The 12,575-nt window shown below is 38.2% G+C and overlaps 1 non-coding gene across 1 annotated transcript; it reads right to left on the minus strand.

Annotated features, from left to right (window-relative positions):
• Positions 1–10,838: 10,838 nt before the first annotated feature.
• LOC145122873 (small nucleolar RNA R71) lies at positions 10,839–10,945 on the minus strand. The gene has a single exon (XR_013714774.1). It is a non-coding gene; the product is annotated as a small nucleolar RNA R71 (small nucleolar RNA).
• Between the last annotated feature and the right edge of the window lie 1,630 nt (positions 10,946–12,575).

Consider the following 12,575-nt stretch of genomic DNA (forward strand, 5'->3'; position numbering starts at 1 on the left):
AAAAGTTGTTCCATCAACATATCATCAGTGTGTAAAGATGCCTACTCCGTGGGCAATAGTGAAGATCATGGGAGATCAACAAGAGTCAAAGGAATGTTATAAAACCTCTATGAAGCCTACGACGAAACCCCAACAAGCATAGAAATTAAGGAAGGGGCATAGCATGTTCTAGAAATGAAGGAGAAAAACGTGAAGGAAATGCCCCTGAGCAACGAGGATCCTGAAGCCAAAGTCCTCATAGGATCCTCAATACCCGAGCAAATTGAGCAAGACCTATTAAACTTCCTTCGAAACAGAAGCAAGACGTTCGCATGGAAACCCAAAGATATGGAAGGTATAGAAAAGAGTATTATCACTCACAAACTTAATATTGATCCTTCTTTCAGACCAGTACATTACCAGAGAAGGACGTTTGCACCTGAAAGGAATCAGATCATACAATAAGAAGTGGAAAAGCTCCTCAAGACAGGGATGATCAAGGAAGAGAAGTTCCCGAGATGGCTAGCTAATGTAGTTTTCGTCCAGAAGAAGAACGGCAAGTGGAGAGTATGTGTGGATTACACGGATCTTAACAAGGCTTATCGTAAGGATCCTTTTCCTCTACCACACATTGACTCCATGATAGATGCAACGGCTGGCCACAAACTCTTAACCTTCATGGATGCTTCAGTAGGATCCCATTAAATCCAGATGGAACCATCCGATCAAGAAGATACAACATTTATAACACCAATAGGTATATATTGTTACACTGAAATGCCTTTTGGTCTTAAAAATGTAGGTGCAACTTTTCAAAGACTGGTGAGCTGGATGTGCAAAGACAAGTTGGGGGACACCATGGAGGTCTACATTGACGACATGGTGGTGAATTCCATGTAGGCTAAAGATTATCTCATGGATCTCAAATAAGCCTTTGACATTATAGATGACTACACCATGAAGTTGAATCTGTCTAAATGCCACTTTGGGATGAAGTCGGGCAAGTTCCTTGGGTATATGGTAACCAAGAGAGGTATAGAAGAAAGCTCGGAGCAGATCAAAGAAATCATTGAGCTAAAATCTCCATCTTCAACAAAAGGTATACAAAGGCTAACCGGAAAAGTAGCAGCACTCAATAGGTTCATTTAAAGATCGTCAGAAAGGTGTAAGCCCTTCTATGATATCTTGAAGAAGAACAAGAAGTTTGAATGGACCGCGCCACTGCTGGTGAAGCCTATAGATGGAGAACCACTTCTCCTCTACCTCTCGGTATCCTCAAGTGCGGTAAGTGATGTCCTAGCCAAGGATCTTAACGGAGACCAACATCCTATCTAATATGTAAGTAAAAGTCTTCTGGATCCTAAGACCGAGTATTCTCATCTCGAAAAATTAATTCTTGCATTAGTAAGTGCTTCTACCAAGTTAAGACATTATTTCGAGACACATACTATACATGTGAAAACTAATTATCCTATTAAGAATCTGATGAGAAAACCAGAGATGTCAGGAAGGTTGAAAAAATGGTCAGTGAAGTTAAGCATGTTGGACATCAAAACGAAGTATACATTGAAGCTAAACAACTCCTAGAAGATGAACACTTGGGAAAATGGACACTATTCACAGATGGAGCTTCAAACCAAAAAGGAAGCGGGCTAGGGATCATACTAAAATCGCCACAGGAGGACATCCTACCTCAGGCAGTTAGTTACGAATTCAACGCTACCAACAACGAAGCGGAATATGAAGCACTCATCATGGGAATTCAATTGTCTAAAATCAAGGATCTTCAGATATTTGTTGAATCTTTATTATTAACTAATCACTTCAATGGATCTTATGCAGTGAAAGGTGAAAGATTAGCATTATACCTCGAGATCCTCAAAAAATTAGCCTCTGATTTTGAAAACTTTAGCCTAACCCAAGTTCCTAGAGAAGAAAACACAGAAGCAGACGCATCAGCCAACATAGGATCTTCCCTAAGGATCCCACCAGAAATGAAGATCCCTATAACCCACATAATAACTCCAGCTATAGAAGCCCTTTTCGACAAACCCGATGATCTTGAACAACCAATAAGTCTAGCAGCCATCGGAGATCCTGACCCTAGATCCCTCCTCAAAGGGATCCCGACGAACAGGATCCTCGAAGAAGTCTACGATCATGGATCCAAAATAGTGTTGGGTTTTGAGCATTCTAACACTCCTAAGGTGTTCATGCAACCCTAGAAACCTTGGATCTATGTTTGACTAAAATACATGAAAAATAATTTTTCCAAGGTTCATAACCTATCTAGCATGGCATGGGGTACTTTTAAACATAAAAGAAACTAGAAGAATTACATACCTTTAGTAGTGAGTTGATTCCTTACGAGTTTGAGAGCCTAACACCAATAATGTGAATGCCTCAAATAGATATCACAAAACACCACAAACTTGGAAAACTTTATGAGAGAGTATGTTTGCTCTAGAAATCGGCCACTCTTATGCACACACACATAGTCATTTCAAGCATCACAAGCTTCTTTATATAGTGTAGATGATTAGGGTTATGAACCATGTAAACCCTAATAAACCATGTCTTTTTCCTTTTCCAAGGATCCATGGGTTAAAAGCTCCATGGATCATCCATGGACTCCCATGCAAGCTTAGCCCATTTCTTAATGAGTATTAGCCCACACTATATAAATATAATAGCCCATATTTAATTAGTCACCTTTTGATCACTAAATTAATTCATAATTAATTTAAGATCAACACTAATTAAATAATATGATTTCATATTAATATATTATAACTTATAATATATTAATAAGTCATAAACATACTATTCTCGTAATATTATCCATATAAATAGTTCGGGTGAAGTGCAACCCAAATGGACCATGCCGGGTCGGGTCAAGTATATACCAAATAAGTTATGGACTTAGACACCTTATCCAACAAATAGGATGATCCCAACAGAAGAAAAAAGCAAAAGATAATTCAGAATAAGAGTCTCAAGATTCGTAATAATCCAAGATAAACTCTATAAAAAGTCTATGGCACGTCCATACCTCAGATGCTTGTAAGATCCTGAAGCTGCAGAAGTCATGAAGGACATACATGAAGGAGACTGTGGCAATCGCACTGGGGGCAGATCCTTATGCTCCAAGGTATTGAGAACAGGATACTACTGGCCAACCATGAAGAGAGATTCTTTTCTACATGCTCAAAAATGTGATGCTTGCCAAATACGTAGCAACATCCTACATCAACAAGCGGAACCTGTACATCCTATTATCTCTCCATGGCCATTCATGATATGGGGAATTGATATAGTAGGAAAATTACCAATAGCTTCAGGAGGAAAAGTCTTCATGTTGGTGATGACTGATTACTTCTCGAAGTGGATCGAAGTTGAAGCCTTCGTTCAGGTTAGAGACAAAGAGGTAGTCTCATTTATTAAACGTAATATGTTGACCAGGTTCGGGATCCCTACTGAAATCATATGCGACAATGGATCCCAATTCATAAGCAAGAGGACAAGAGACTTTTGCACGAATTGGGGAATCAAAATGATAATGTCCACTCCTGTTCATCCCCAAGCTAATGGTCAAGCAGAATCTAACAACAAGATCATAGTAAAAAACTTGAAGAAATGGCTACATGAAAAGAAAGGAAGATGGGCAAAAGAGATTCCTTTCGTCCTATGGGCGGATAGGACTACTTCCAAAGTAGCCACAATTCAGGCCCCCTACTCCTTGGTGTTCGAGGCAGAAGCAATGATCCCTACCGAAGTAGTGATCCCGAAAACAAGATACTTGCTCCAAAATCAAGAAAACAGTGACAGGATCCTAGCTCAGGATCTTGACACTGTTGACAAAATCAGAGATCTTGCCAAGACACGCATTGCTGCTCATCAACAAAGGATCACCAAGGCTTACAACAAGAACACAAAAGTCAGAAGATTCCAAATAGGAGACTTGGTATTAAGGAAAACATTCCAAAACACCAAGGATCCTAGTGTAGGTAAATTAGCTCCTAAGTGGGAGAGACCATATCTCATAGATGTTGAAGCAGGAAAAGGAGCATATTAGCTAGCAACACTCGAATGAGACATTTTGCCAAGATCCTGGAATGCTATACATCTCAAAACATACTATATGTAAATAAGATCACCTGATCTTCAACAAAACCGAGGTGCACATGTTCTTTACCTTAAACTTTTCATCATTACTTATTTTCTCCTCGAATACATTACTAACTTAAGCATCGGAGGGGCGTTCGCTATACTAACGCCCACCCCTAGCTAACAGTTTCTATGTAGAACAACGTACAGCTAAGGATCTCCATAAGTAATGATCCTGAAACATATGGATCCTCAAGGTTGAAGATCCTGAAACATAAGGATCTTGACGCACGAAGATCTCAGCATCTTGACACTTGGATAATTCCATTATACCAACGGTATGATCTTTAAACTATCATATACACAAGTTAGAGACTGATCATCTCTCTTATGCTTAAGGGTAATTAATCCCCTCTAAGGTTTAAAGAGCTAATTACCTCTTTCACACGAACTAAGGTTTATACACCTCGCTTGAACGCACGATATCCAACTATGGGATACGAATAAGGGGATCATTTCACGATACAGTGGCTTGGCAACCCTCTTATCTTTGAACATAAGTTAAGATCCTTAACGTTTATAACATTTTCATGTTATCTAAAATTGGGATCTTACCCCAAAAATTACATAAGGTTTATAACATTTTCATGTTATCATACGTTGGGATCTTTCCCATGAAATATGTCACAAGTTGGGATCCTCCCCAGCATATAACATTAATATGTTATGAATTGAATTTATGGTGTTACCCAAGAATTTTGTCAAAGTCTATAACCTAAACAGGTTATCCTAAGAAGGGAATTACCCCGTATGATCTTATGATTAGAGATCCTCATCAATAAGGATCCTCATCCTTAAGGATCCTCATCATTAAGGATCCTCATCGGTAAGGATCCTCATCAGTAAGAATCTTATCATCAGAAGTCAACAGTGATCCTAAGTTCTTTCCTAAGTTGAGATTTATCCTCAGTAAATTCTAATATTGAAAGACTTATGAAGCTTAAGGAAAAACTCGAAGACAATTAGGTTCCATCTTTCCTTGTTCTTAACTTTGAGATTTTTTAAGTAAAATTAAGGATCTTAAACTTTTTAGGATCCTAAACCAATTGCTGATTTATAGACTTTCATCACTTCAGAGCCATTTACTATTTTAAATTGATATCTTTAAAGAAGTTTTAAAGCACTTAGATTTAACAAAATCAGTTCATAACAAATTCTTTTTGTTTTGTTATAAAAATTATTTGAAACTCTTAAGGATTACAAGTCAATCATCAAACTTTTAAAGAAACTTTTAACATTTTAAATTGCTTAACAAAGTCAATTCTTATTATTTTAAGATTCACTTTTAGTTGTTTAACTAATTCAATCCTTATCAATTTATTTTATCTATTATTTGCCAAAAGAACTTTATCTTGAAAATTATTCTCTATTTTCAGGATCCTAGCTACTTAAAAATCCTAATACTATATTTGACACGCAGATTAAACAGGATAAGGAAATAAAGACAGATAAAAGGGAAATACTACCATGTCATTCAAAAATTTGCACACCAACCTGCTAATGCAAAAGCTAAATGTCTTACATAAAGACAAAACTACTTAATTTATCTTCTTGCAGGCCTAGACCTTAGTCTGATCATCATTGGCACCATCTTTCTCTCCTCCCTCCAACGGCTGCGATGTAGGATCCTTAGTGATAGAAGTAGGCTTGCCTGTCAGCTGGGCTAATCCCTCACGCCAACCAACCACATTCCAGGATCCCAAATTTTTAAGATCTTCATCAAGCTTGATTTTAGCTTCCCAAATAGCTATCGCAACGCTACTCTTCACCTCAACAATCACCTCCTCAATCTCCGCGGCATGCTCACCCTCTTTCTCAGCCTTCTCCTTACTCAGAAGTTCCAGTCGCTTAAGAAGATCCTCATTGGTGTCCTTCCACATCTTTTCCTGTTCCTGAAGAGCCTGTTCAGCTCTCTCAGTCTGGAGCCTCAAATCGGCAGAGATATGGTCGGAAACCTGAAAAAGTTCAAATGACTATAAGAAATAGAAAAATAACAAAGAATAAAAGAAAAACTTATGTTTTGAGTAAAAGTGGTCAACTTCCTGAAAGCATCCTCAATTCCAAGATTCTCTAAACCAAAATCCACAACTTCAGAAGGCTTCCGCTTACCGGATCCTGAAGCCTTAACTGTAAGGTCTATGTGAGATCTCTTGGGAGGAAGAAGAGTGACACCTTTTTCTTACTTAACCTTGATCAAACCGCTGGTCATATCGTCTTCAACATCTGCCAAACCAAAACGAGCCTTGGACCGAGTGGTCTTGGAACCTGCCAAAGATCCCTATCAACTCAGGATCCTTATCAATCTAAAAGAAGTATCCAAGCAAAATAATGTTACCAATAGCCATATAAGCAATAGTAGAAGAACCCTATTGGAGACTGGAATATTCGAACCTGAAGGACCTTTCAAGTGCAGGAAGTGCACGAAATTTGGAAACCTTGTCCTCGGAATCACCAGTAGCAAGAACAAGCTTGTCAAATTTGAATGCTGCATCAAAACAAACAAAATAAGGGAAGTAAATTTCAAGATCCTTAAAATCTAAATTCAAATCCTACTCTTTTTAAATCCATGTTTTTGGCAGGGAATCCCATCGAGAGTCGAATCACGTCTCACGAAAAAGTATTTTTCCTTCCAAGCACCATCATTTTGTTTAGATTTCAGAATGAGTTGGGTTTGTTTGTCTTAAATCTTAGAAGGAAACGGGAAGAACCAAAAGTAGAAATATCATAAACGAGAGCCAGCTCAGGTAACCCAATGTCCATATTCATGGACTGATTCAAGCGATCAATCCAAAATAGGATCCTCCAAACCACATGCATAACTTGGATATAAGAAACTTGGGTAGTCGAAAAGAAATCACGAACGATACTACTGAAAGGATAAGTTAAACCTAGAGTAAATGGGTATTCGTGAAAGCCAACCCACATCAGAGAAACAAAATCCGGTTGAACGGTGGCCTTAGAAGATTGAAAAACTACATCGGGAGGAAAAGCCCCAACGGCTTTGAACGATTCCATATCCTCATCGTCGAAGGAGCAAACTTCATCATAAGATAAGATTGCTTGATCACTGAAGTCATTCTCGGGAGAAGTAACAACTCTAGCTAGAGAACGACAAGTTTTCTTAACCATGACAAGGAAAATCGGAGGAACAAAAGAAAACAAGTAAGAGGAAAATTTACCTTCGCAATAAGACGCTGACGATTGAAGAGAGTAAAGAAGAAGTTACCGGAAGCCCACATTTATAACAAAGAAGAGATAAGAAAGATGATTTGACTGCTTCTTGGTCACCTCGAGATGGATATAATTTATCCATTAAGGGACAATTTTTAAACTCTTCTTTATCTCATCTTTTTAATTTATTTTTAAGTTATCCCTTTAATATTCTCGAAATTAACTTCTATATTTTCAAGAATAACTTGGGGGCAATTGTTAGGGCCAGGATCCTCAAAGCATTCAGGATCCTTAAACCTCATCAGATATTCAGGATCCTCAACTATCTCAGGATCTCGACTATTACAATGATTATTATTTACTAACATTTATAACGATTATATTTCGTTCTTAATTAACACATGTGCAGAAATAGTCAGAAGAAGACTTATTCTCAGAAGAGAGTCGTATCAACTATGCTAAAGACCCAGAATACCATGTCCAAAAACGTTCATAAAGCTGGTCATAGAGGATCCCGAGAATATCGGACATCTTGTTAGCTAGTTTAGACTATAAATTGACACATGTATCTCGCACACGACACACTCTACCTACTCTTAGCTTACTCTTACAAACTTTTTCACTTGTTCTTACTGAAATACTCTCTATAATCATCATTTTCTATTAATAAAATAATCAAGGAAGGTGATCATTATAACCTCCCAAGGTTTTGTGTCGGAGATCCTAGCTAGGATCAAGGGCTTTCCTTGTAAACGATCGTGTCATTCTCTTTACCTTTCTTTATTGCACAATTCGAACATCACAGCCTCTCATTCAATTTGGTTGATTTATACTTGTGTAATTTTTGACAAAAACAATCAACATCTAATAAGGTTTAAACTTTATCCCCCTGAAGCCTAAGAACTGTACTTAAGTGAATTTTGGTTCGTTATCCCGAAACTAGACGTTACAACTCTCCCCCACCTAACCTGGATTTCGTCCTTGAAATTTGTCTTGATTAGAATTTCCAAAATTAGCACCAACACGATCCATATGCTTCCTTAAACCACTTAATAAAATCAAGGCATCCATAAAGAAAATTCGAGAGACCACTCGGACCCCAAATAATTACATCAAACAACCCAAACACTTGATAGTACTGAAGTGTAATAACTACCTATCTTCCCAACTGTAAGACTGATATGTGCATATTTAGCTATATATTTAGGATAGAATTTTATTATTAATTGGCTAAATTATTGCAATATATGGACAAAAGGTACTTAATTGTGTTTAAATTGTATTTTCAGTCCAAAAGATATGCTTGGAAGCAAAAGGAAGCAGGAGATGAGATCGGAAGCTCGGGGATTGAAGAAAGAAGAAAAAGAGCCAAATCCTGAAGGACTCGGCGAGTCTGGACGTCTACTCGAAGATTACCCATGAATGTTCGTGAAGCAAAACATAAAATCCTTTCCGTACACAGATTCTATGAGGGGACTCGGCGAGTCAGTTGGCTACTCGACGAGTAGCCTCTGTTTTCTGAAAACTATAAATAGAGGCCAAATTCCGAAACAAAACCCTCTCTGGAATTTTCGGAGGATTACCTTGCGACTAGGAAGGCTGCTGGAGCTCTGGAAATCGTTAGAGTCAACCCCAATATTCTAAGAAGATTAAAGGCAACATAAGTTTACTCTTTACTTTATCTATTGTTTTAATCGTGTTTGAACTACTAGACATTGTTTTTGAGTTGCTTTCAGCTACAATTATGAGCTAAACATTATATCTTCTGTTTAGGGTAGGAAAATTTATAACTATGGATTGATTTGTGGTTGGATTAATTGTTTATTGGTGAATTTAGTACCTTATGCATTAACCATAACTATTTTCTGTTAATTATCAAGTAATTAAGCTGCATGAACATCTCTTAATTACTTATCTCATGTGATTTATGTGAAAGCATTGTTATGTGCCTAGGATTAGCGAACGTGAAACTAGGATTAACTAGAAAGTGGGTAAATTAATGTGTGAGTTTGTGTGATAAACCATCAACAAGAGGTTAATTGAACGACCAATTTAATTAACCACTACAAGTCTTATTTAACCCGAATAATTAACTAGGAGATTTATTAGTTTGATCAACTGGCCACTGTTTGAATTGATACGTTTTCTAAGGATTGGTAATAGCGAATGTGAACCTAATCACTTTAATCGGTAGCCAATAACAATTAATCCATTGCACTTGCCATAAAATCAACCATAGGAGTAAATAAACCGAACCTAAAAAGAAGTCTTCTTATTATTGAATTTAGTTGATTTTTACTTGTTTTAGCTGTTAGTTATCTAATTTGCATGTTAGTTAGTTTGTCTAAGTTTCTAGTCTTGCAAAACTAGAGAAACCCTTTTACTTTTAATACTTGTTTTAGTTAATTCTAGTTATTAGTTTAATTACCGTTCCCTGAGTTCGATACCATGCTTATTCAACTATACCACCAATTGACAGGTCCACTGCCTTTTGTGTGTCTAATTCATATTTTAAAAGTAGGATAAAACTAGTTCGTTTAACACACATCAAGTTTTTGGCGCCGTTGCCGGGGAACGGTTCAAAAATTAATTCTAATTTCTAGCATTATCGATCCTTTGTGTAAGATCTATCTTGCACAAAGTTACTGCTTTAGTAATTTAGTTATTAGGTTAAGTGTTAAAGTTTTTCTGTTTTTTAGAATTTTTGTTTAACTTATTTCTGTTTTAGCTCTGTACTCGCCGAGTGCAGTCGATGCTACTCGACGAGTCCAACGCTGAACACATAGTTTCGTTTTTAGTTTATTTTTGTTCTTTTTATGCGTGTTTTCTGTTTTGATTGCAATACGTTTATGAACAGAGGAGGAGGTAGACCTTTGATTCCACCACTTGAAGGCCCAGAAGCAACTTTGAGAATAAACAAAGGCAAAACCGTAGGAGAAAACGCAACATCGAAGAATTCGCCGTTGAAGATTCTCGAATCTGTTTTTAGTAAGAAAAAGAGAAAGAAAGAGGGAGAATCCAACATCCTTTCAGTGGCGGACGAAGACCCGAAGAAGGAGGATACCGAGTACGAAACCGAAAAGGAAGAAAGCGAGTTTGAAGAAAGAAGCGATTTAGAAGGCGAACTAGCTAACCCCATGGCTAACATTGATGAAGTTCCCATGGGTAAATGGAAGAAAAGGATGCGAGATGATACCGACCCAGGACTCGTGCAACCCATGATTCCCGCAACTGCCACCTTTGAACTTAAGGGCCACATACTTGCTCAACTTAAGGAAATTCCATTCTGCGGGAAGGATCATGAAGACGCATACAAGCATCTTGACGAGGTCAACGATATAGATGAATACTTCAATGTCCCTAATGTGGCTCGCAACACTGTTTTGCTTCGTATTCTACCAGTCACATTCAAGGGAGCCGCGAAGGATTGGCTAAAATCACTCCCTCCAGGATCCATCACTTCTTGGGCTAAAATGAAAGAGGAATTTATAGAACAATTTTTCCCTCCCTTGAAGATAGCCAAGTTGAAGAAAGCCATAGCCAATTTTGAACAACAAGCGGGAGAGTCACTTTATGAGGCGTGGGAGAGATATAAAGGCTTACTAAGGAACTGCCCACATCACGATCTGAACAATCAACAAGAAGTCTCCATTTTCTATGATGGAGTGAATGTGACAACTAGGCAGCTCCTTGATTCGCAAGGACCACTCACAAAGAAGGCACCCCCAGTGATAAAATCCCTAATTGAAGAAATCTCTAAGCACTCTAGAGAATATCATAACCCAAGGAATGAACCAAATCGACCGGTGGTGAACTCAGTTACTGATAGCATGGCAGCAGTGATGGCTAAGTTGGAGAGTTTGGATCGAAGAATGAATAAGATGGACCAATCCATCCACAATATCCGGGTGGGATGTGAGAATTGTAATGGGCCTCACCTTACTAAAGATTGTGATTTGGACGAGAATGGGAACCGGAAAGCACAAGTGTGCTATTCAAGTGGCGCTAAGTATGATGATGATTGGCGAAAACCCAAGAAAGAATGGCTCCCGTATGATGAATACAAGAAGGCAAAGGAGGAAAAGTTTAAGCAAAAGGCAAGGGGGTTTTATCAAAATGAGGAACCGGTGCAAGAAAAGAAATCAGACCTGCAAGATATGTTTACAAGATTTGTAGCCGCGTCCGAGAAAAGGCACAATGATACCGACGCTAAAATGAAGGAGCAATGAAATATTCTTAGAGAGCACCAATCTATGATGATGGATCAACAAACTATGCTTAGGAATCAGCAAGCATCCATTCATAACATTGAAAAACAGCTAGGCCAGCTTGCACAACAAATCAACCAACGAGGACCGGGTGAACTTCCTAGCAATACCGAACAGAATCCAAGAATGGCACATGTGAAAGCAATAACAACAGATTCTGAGAAACGTTTCACTCCTCTGACCCCTATCCAGAAGGATCCCAAAAAGGCGCAAACAGAAGAGGAAATTAACTGGGAATCGGGTAAACCCGACTCGACTCGTCGAGTCGCGAACAAGGACTCGACGAGTCCAAGACCTGATTACAAAACCAGCTCTCTTTTAAAACCTTACCGGCCCCCTATACCATTTCCGAGTCGAGCCATACCTGGGGAGCAGATTCAAGAATATAGGAAGTTTATGGAACATATAAAGGCACTCCAAGTGAATATTCCGTTTATTGAAACGATAGTTTAAACGCCAAAATATACAAGTTTGCTTAAGAGCCTCTTTACAACTAGAAGAAATATGGAAGAAGTGGCTGAGATAGTGTTGAATGAGCTGCCAGAAAAGAGGGGCGATCCGGGAAGCATCATCTTACCTTGCCAATTTGGGAACTTAATGACCACATGAGCGTTAACTGATTCAGGGGCAAGTATAAATATTATGCCATACACTTTCTTCCAAAAGCTAAACCTTCCGGTCCCAAAGCCTATTCAAATGAAAATCCATCTAGCCGATAAAACAATAATACATCCAATGGGAGTGTGCGAAGATCTTCTCATCAAGGTAGATAAACTAGTGTTCCCTGTTGACTTCATAATATTAGACATGGAAGAGGACCTTAAAGTCCCAATCATTCTCGGGCGACCATTTTTGAATATCGCTTGTGCCATAGTTGATATGCGTGAATCTACACTAACACTAAGGGTGGAGGATGATTTTGTGATTTTTAAAGCTGAGAAAATGGATAAGCACATAGAGTCAAGAGAAGATAAAGTTTCCTCAATGGAT

The sequence above is a fragment of the Lactuca virosa genome, chromosome 6 (assembly GCF_052849685.1).
Source record: "Lactuca virosa cultivar CGN04683 chromosome 6, Lactuca_virosa_CGN04683_v6, whole genome shotgun sequence".
In the NCBI taxonomy this organism is placed as follows: Eukaryota; Viridiplantae; Streptophyta; class Magnoliopsida; order Asterales; family Asteraceae; genus Lactuca; species Lactuca virosa.